At 33.8% G+C, this 7,504-nt stretch overlaps 1 long non-coding RNA gene across 1 annotated transcript in view; it reads left to right on the top strand.

Moving 5' to 3' along the window:
* The first annotated feature begins 3,702 nt into the window (after nt 1–3,702).
* LOC107677043 (uncharacterized) overlaps nt 3,703–7,504 on the top strand; it is an 11,085-nt gene continuing 7,283 nt past the window's right edge. Inside the window, exon 1 of the long non-coding RNA XR_001632798.1 lies at nt 3,703–3,776. This is a non-coding gene — a long non-coding RNA (uncharacterized LOC107677043). The remainder of the gene's footprint in view (nt 3,777–7,504) is intronic.

The following is a 7,504-nucleotide window of genomic DNA, read 5'->3' as shown; positions in this document are numbered from 1 at the left end:
TAATTGTTTATAAATATTACAATTCTAATTATTAATTCTAATTATTATCTTAACTAAGATTCGAAAAGCACTACTCTGGTTACACTGATATTCCACAAGCCACTTTAAAGTGTTTTGTTTTGTTTGTTTGTTTGATGCATAAACTCAATTTCATTGTTTATTTTTAGATGTAAAGGTGATTGTCTATAACACCTTGATCCTGCCGGACATGAGGTAACCATGGTGACGGCAATAGCAACCTGCCGCATTTTCACAGGCAGCTTATAATGGTCATTGTGGGTGTTGCGGATTCTCCTGACCTGCTGAGCAAGTCGTCCATGCATTGCCTTAATCAAATTCAGAATCTCATCTATTCATTCCAAGTCCATGTTCATCGCAGTTGCATATATTATTGCAGTTCCAGTGCAGACTTCTAACCGTGAGAGCTTAAATTTAATTGAAACCGATGATTATCTTCACTTAGTTTGTAATTCAAATGCATAAAACAGCTTTTGCAGGCAAATTATGTGTGTGTCTACTATGCAGCAACATGTATCAGCCAAATAGATCTCTATATATATATATATTGATGCTATAAGGGCAAAGTATACCAAAATATTCAGTTTTAATAGTTGTATTTTTCAGCCTCCAGTGTGATATATAAAACAGCATATGGAGTGAAGGGAATTTCTATTTGTTACTCTGGCTGGCTGTGATTCAAAAGACTTAAGAGAGGCAGAGAAACACGAACAACACTGAGTCATCGCGATTCAGCTGAGAATTCTCCAGATGAAAGCAGTTTGCTCAGTCTGAGTTAAAACTATCAAACACATCCTTCTCTTCGCTGTGTCACGAGGAGTCGTGTCTGTGGCTGCCTACGGGACCTTGTAGATGGTTTGTTTATTTTTATTTTTTCTGGTAAATCTTCAAAGATTAGATTAGATTTGTTTCGAGAATGAGATTTCAGATTAAAAAGATGTTTAATCAAAGAGATTTTTGCATGGATTCTACGCAGCATGCAATCCAACAACGCAGTCTTTCAGACAAAAGTGCACAAGAATATATGTTTAAATATTCACCATCCTTCCATGTTTAAAAACACATTCATGCTGTTTGAAAACACACGTTGAGTTGTTCTAACATATAGTTTCACCCATACAAACATTACAATAAATAAACCATGGATAAATAAAGGAATACATGCATAAATGTATTTATAAATAAAACATGAAAGATAAGAAAATACAAATAAATAAATATTAAAAGAAAAACAAATAAATAAAACATTGATTGATATTTCACTAAATGCTGTCCTGAACATATTTCAGGTAAATGCCACTTTCTTGGTTAAAATTTCTACAAAAGTTTACAGTGGCATCATGTGGTAGAGATATGAATAGCAATAGAAATGTGTCAGTGGAATGAAATAATGAATTATTGCGATCAAGGACCAATAGTAGATTGAAACAGCATGATTGAAATTGTGTTTTAGCATGAATAAAACTATATTGAAGAGTATTCCTTTTAAGTTCAAAATGCCATATAGAACTACATATATGTTTTGCATAATAATTAGCACGCATTTTCTTTGCTGGTCATAATTTCAGAGTAACTTTGTTTACCTTTGACTTTCATTAATGTTTTTTTATTGCTGAAAACAGGACTAGCTCTGTGTGATTAAAACACTTGCATTTATTTGCTAAATTTGGAACACAGCTTGTTTAGATTTATGGCTTTGATTTTCTGACAGTTTTAGAGTAAGACATGTTTTCAAAAATATATATTTCATAAAAACAGTATTTTTTTATTTTTCATAATAAGAAAATTAAACCTCTCTCTCTCTCTATATATATATATATATATATATGACACTGTGATTTAATAAACTTTTTTTACCTACATTTTTTAAATAAATTTGACATCTTCATTATTTCTTACCTTTCTTATTTTCTTAAATGATGCAATGTAAAGCACTTTGAATTACTACTGTGTATAAATGTATTGTATGACTAAACTTCCCTTGCAATACATTTTCCATTCTTGTTTGTGTAGATGGTGGTTTGTTTATTTATTTCTGGATCTGACAGGCAAAGGTTAGAATTCAGTCCTCAGTTAACATATTTGGTAATATTGACATGATTTGCTGTTAATTGCTTTCTAAGGTTGTTACTCTCGTCTCCAGTGTCTCTCCAGGACCCAGTTCAAATCACTGGTGGTGTTGGAGGCTCTGTTATATTACCATGTTCATACAAGGAAAAAGAGCTAAAGCCAGAGGAAATTAATGAGTTTTGGAGATACAATAATAGCATGGTTGTTTATAATATTGATAATGGCAGTCCCTCAATAGAAGGCCAGGATGCAATGTTCAAATATCGAACAGAAGGTTTTCCCACAGAGTATGTGAATGGAAACTTCTCTCTCAGACTCAACCATCTGAGTTTCATCGATGCAGGCCAGTTCTCCTGCTTTATCTCACTTGTGGATGAGGAACACAAACTAACACTGATAGTCAAAGATGTGGAAACTTGGAGTTTTCTTCCAAGGACGTATGGCTTTCCTGACTGCTGTGTTTTTTTTTTTTTCACTATATCTGAGCTTTCTGTATTGCTAAACTTTGCTGCATACTGTGCCTTTCTTGAATCTATAGTCACAATTGTATTGTTTGTAAGGGTGATCCAGAGAAATGTTGATGCATCTGTGATGCAATTCAAATGTCATCTGAATACTTATGTCAATGTGATATTTCAGTTTCTTTCCTTTTAGTACATTTGCAAATCAGTTTTTTGCTTTGTCATTATGGAATATGCATGATATAATATAAAATAATAAAAATATATATTATAAAGCATTTTTGCATAAAGCTGTTCTTTTTGACAAAATGTATTGAAATTCACAATTCTTAGAATTACGCATAGGATTGTTGTTATTTGGAAGTTTTATATATAAAATTCATATATGTACGATTTTTGTATTTTAAACATTTTTATAAACATTATTTAGTGCATTCAGGTCACAGGCCTGAAGATGGCTGAAGAGCTATCAGAGAAGCTACGAGATGTTTGTATGATCACAGTATAGAAGATATTCATCTGGATCAGACGATGAAGATCATCCAGCTTTTCATCTGTGAGTTTATCACATCACATTTAAATAAGCTGTGTTTATTTATTATTTTGTCAATTATTATCTTAATAAATGTGTTTTGTTTCTCTCATAGATCTGTTCATGTGGTCTCAAGCCACAGAGAGTCTAACAAACACAGCAGTAACTTTAGGAGCTGATGTGAATATAAGCTGTGATCTTGATATAGAGGAGATTTACTGGTACAGACAGAAGTCACCGGATCCTTCAGTGTTCATCTTACGCACTTTCAGTAGCACATACGAAGAAGGTATTCATCAAAACAGCATCTTCAAACTCAAATACTTGGTGAAAACTAACAGTCGTCTGTTCATCAGAAATATCACCACTGATGAATTAGGAGTTTATTATTGTGTGAAAACTAGTGAACCACTCAGATTCAGCAACGGCACCAACGTCTACATCAGCGGTGAGTTGTTTTCTCATTTCAAATGTACTTTTTCTCATTTCAAATATTATGGCTTTCCATGTTGAATATACTGTATATGTTTATAAATTTGTTAAAGACTGAAACGGAGATTGATAGAATTAGAAACCATTTACAGACTCAGTTCACAGGAATCAGACAGGTGCTTCACAACACGAGACACCATGGAGGAACCTGACCATCATCACATCTGCCCTGCTGAATGTGCTTCTGATCATTGCATTAATAGGTTTGTTCTGCTTTTACTGCAAGTATGTTCAGGTCTCACTGAACTAACTACAAGAAGACAATACTCTAGATCTACACAAATGTAACCATAATACATGTGCTCTTTGTTTGTTTAGACTGTTATAATGTGTGAATTCAGTCATGTTTGATTGGTTGTTGCTTCAGGTTTGCTGAAGAGCTACATTGATGTAACTGGACGATCTAAAAATTGCACTGCAGCTCAAAACTCAAATAACCCAAAGGTAAAATACGTCTTCAATAAATGTTATATTATTTTTACCTGTCCTAGTGATTATTGCAGTAAATCCTTTCAACCTCAAATGACATGAACAAGATTCATTATCTGAATGATCTGAAAAATGTAAGATGTTACACAACTTCGTGAAACACCGTGAGACGGAAAATATTTAAAAATGTGATTCAAGCATGTCATGCTTGAAATATAAACCCCTTCATCCCCTGTGAGAATTTATTTGCAAAAATGACCGGCTGACTGTACATCATGTCTTACATCATACGGTATATGGCCATTGATATATAATATATTTCTCTTTCAGTGTGCTGAAATTGATTTTTCCATGTGTCCTGGTAACACCAGGCATTGCCCAGAGCAGAGCACTGCTGTCCTCTACAGCCAATGACATTTTCTGCTGTTCTACAGTTTATGTTTTATTATCTGTCATACCACTGGAAATCAAGGGCACAAACCTGAATAAAAGTACTAAAGCGTACTTTTTTTTTGGCTTGCATACTAATTGTTTTTTTTTTAAATAATTTTATACATATTGAAACATCTAACTTCTGCACAGCTCTTGTTTGTGGTTTACACACAGCATGGTTTCGTGCAAATAAAATGTTCCACTGGTTTGGACACTTGATGAACAACACAGTCACATATGCAGCAGGTGGTTTAAACTTTGACCAAGTGAACATGAACACACTATGAACAAATGTACACTTAGACCTATTTTACTACTGATTTTCACACATTTTATTCTGTTCATCTTATTCATTTCCATAAAACTGTCAAACTGAATAAACATTTCAGTAGGAAACAGAATAACAGTAGTAACACTGACCACAAAGAACAACAACTACATTAAACAGAGATTTAAATGTTACAAGGGAAACACTTTATTTTAAGGATCAATCTCACTATTAACTAGCATGCATATTACTAACATATTGGCTGTTTATACTTATAAAGCACATATTAATGCCTTATTCTGCAGGACCATATTTTAGATTCCTTAATCTCTACCCCATATCTAAACTTAACAACTGCCTTACTATTAATAAGCTTCAAATTAGGAGTTTACTGAAGCAAAAGTCATAGTTAATAGTTAATTAATAGGGAGAATTGAACCTTAAAATAAAGTGTGACCATTAAAGGTATGGAATTATAGATTAATACTTAAAAGAGAAAAATCAAGTACTCTTATATATGGGTTAATGTTTGATTTTAAATAAAAGAAAGCACACATGTGGTCAGAGCAAACCTGCCTTTAACTTCCTCATGATTGTGGTTAAAATCACCCAGTTATTTTGAAAGCGCTGAGGTAAAGTTTCATCTTTAAAGTTGTGTGAAAGAAACAAGACTGCCCTGTTTTAACTTTAGTGTTTTAACATCCTGAAGGCCATGCAGCTTCTTCTCTGTGAGTTTATTGTACATTATGAATATTTTAATGTGCTTTGTAAATTAATAAATTGACTTATTGTTTTATGACACAATTACATTCCAAATTGTTTTGTATGTATGTGTGTGTTTTATTTCACAGATCTGCTTATATGTTGTCAAGCAGCAGAGACTTTAACAGATTTGGGTCAAAATGTGACTATAAACTGTGATTTTGATGTACAGGAGGTTAACTGGTTATTACTGAAACTACCAGATTCTCTGGTTCTGATATTACTCTCTTCTACAACTTCAGCTGCTTTTTACTACAATAAAATATTTAAACACAAATATTCAGTGCAAAGTAAACCTCGTCTGTTCATAAACAATGTCACTCTTGATGATTTAGGACTTTATTACTGTGTGACGACAGATGCACCTCCAAAATACAGCAGCGGCACCAGACTGTACATCACTGGTGAGTGACCATTCCCTGATCATATTGATGTTATTCAACAATTTACTATACACTGCATTCTTTTTTAGACAGTTATGTAATCTTTAACTAAACATTTGAGTGTTTGCACAGTGCTGAATATTTTATATATTATATAGAACCGACTGAAGAGAACAAGAATCATGCAGTGGTGAAGAACACTGAGAAGAATCAGACACACTGGCAGATTATTATCCTGATATCTGCTTTCATAAATGCTCTTCTGATCATTGTGATCATAGGTTGTAATCATAGAGTTGATGAAAATATACATGTATGGCTCCAAATGGGAACATTTTGGTCTTAAATTTTGCCATGCTTAAAAAAATGCTACAAAATGGACAAAAACATGAGACAGTAGGCCTATATAAGACTCTGTTCTTATATGCTGAATCCTGTTCTTCCACAGATACTTTACCATTAATAATGTCATATACCTTGAGTCTGTCATGTTGTTTCCAATTCCAATAATGTCTTCAACTGTAAGCTGAGGTTCTTTAGAGGAACACGGTAAAACAGCAGAACCTCCGATAACACCCTTAACAGTGATCTGCAGAGACACTGAAAACAGAAACACACACACACACACACACACATACACAAATTAATCCATGTGTTTAAAACAAGATTCTCTTATCATCAACATTTTTGCATATCATCGACCCTTAGTACTCACCTTCATCAACATTAACAGATGAAGTAAAGCAATACAGCACCTGTAAACACAGAAATAATTGAAATATTTACTTTTATCAATGTAAAAATCAAGATTCACATTCATGTCGTTGAAGTGCATTGCTTGATTAGTGCAATAGTTTCAGCATTTTTAGGTAATTTTTGCATTTTCAGATGTTTCTGTGTGAACAGGCAACTGTTGGAAAAAAAATTTGAAAATAGCATGTGCTAGTGTGGATGAAACCAAAGTCCAGATTTTATCTGGATTAATGTGGATGTAGACTTGCATTATCTGTCTGTATAGAAACAGTTGCATACTTTAAATAGGCACAAGTTCAAACATGCTAGTCATGCTACTCTTTAACTCCTCCAGCAGTCCGGATGGAGCCAAAAGTATTCAAACATATCAAAAAAAAAATGTCTGAATATTCTACTACTGGTAATAAAATAATATATTAATAAAGTACATAATGACTAGGTGGTGCAGTTTGAGATCATCAATCATTTTGAATGCTATCATTTAGCCTATTATTTATCTTTAGCCAAAGTCAAAGTCTGCTTTATTGTCACTTCTCCCACATGTACAGCACATACAGAGAACTGAAATTGCATTACTCTCAGACCCTTGGTGCATACAGATAACACTAAACACTAACGGTAGATGCAAATGCAAAAGAAAAAGGATAGATAAAGTAGCACAAGGCACATGACAGATGGAGTGCAAACCAGTGAAATAAACACTGCAGATATAATGGGTGTAGTGCAAAAAGAGCTTATCAGTCTGTTTAAAGTGACAGAGAGCTCAGAGAGCAGTCTTATTTAAACTGTCAGAAGAGGTAGTTTGCAGTCCAATGCTGCACAAAGTGACTGGTCAGTGTGTAAGTGTGGGAGGGGGGGAGTGGCAGGCCGGGGAGGGGGAGGGCAGAGGGTCAGAGTCGGATGA

This window comes from Sinocyclocheilus anshuiensis, unplaced genomic scaffold (assembly GCF_001515605.1).
Source record: "Sinocyclocheilus anshuiensis isolate Anshui unplaced genomic scaffold, SAMN03320099.WGS_v1.1 scaffold584, whole genome shotgun sequence".
Classification (NCBI taxonomy): Eukaryota; Metazoa; Chordata; class Actinopteri; order Cypriniformes; family Cyprinidae; genus Sinocyclocheilus; species Sinocyclocheilus anshuiensis.
The sequence above is the reverse complement of the archived record's forward strand: the minus strand, read 5'-3'. Positions and strand labels throughout refer to the sequence as shown.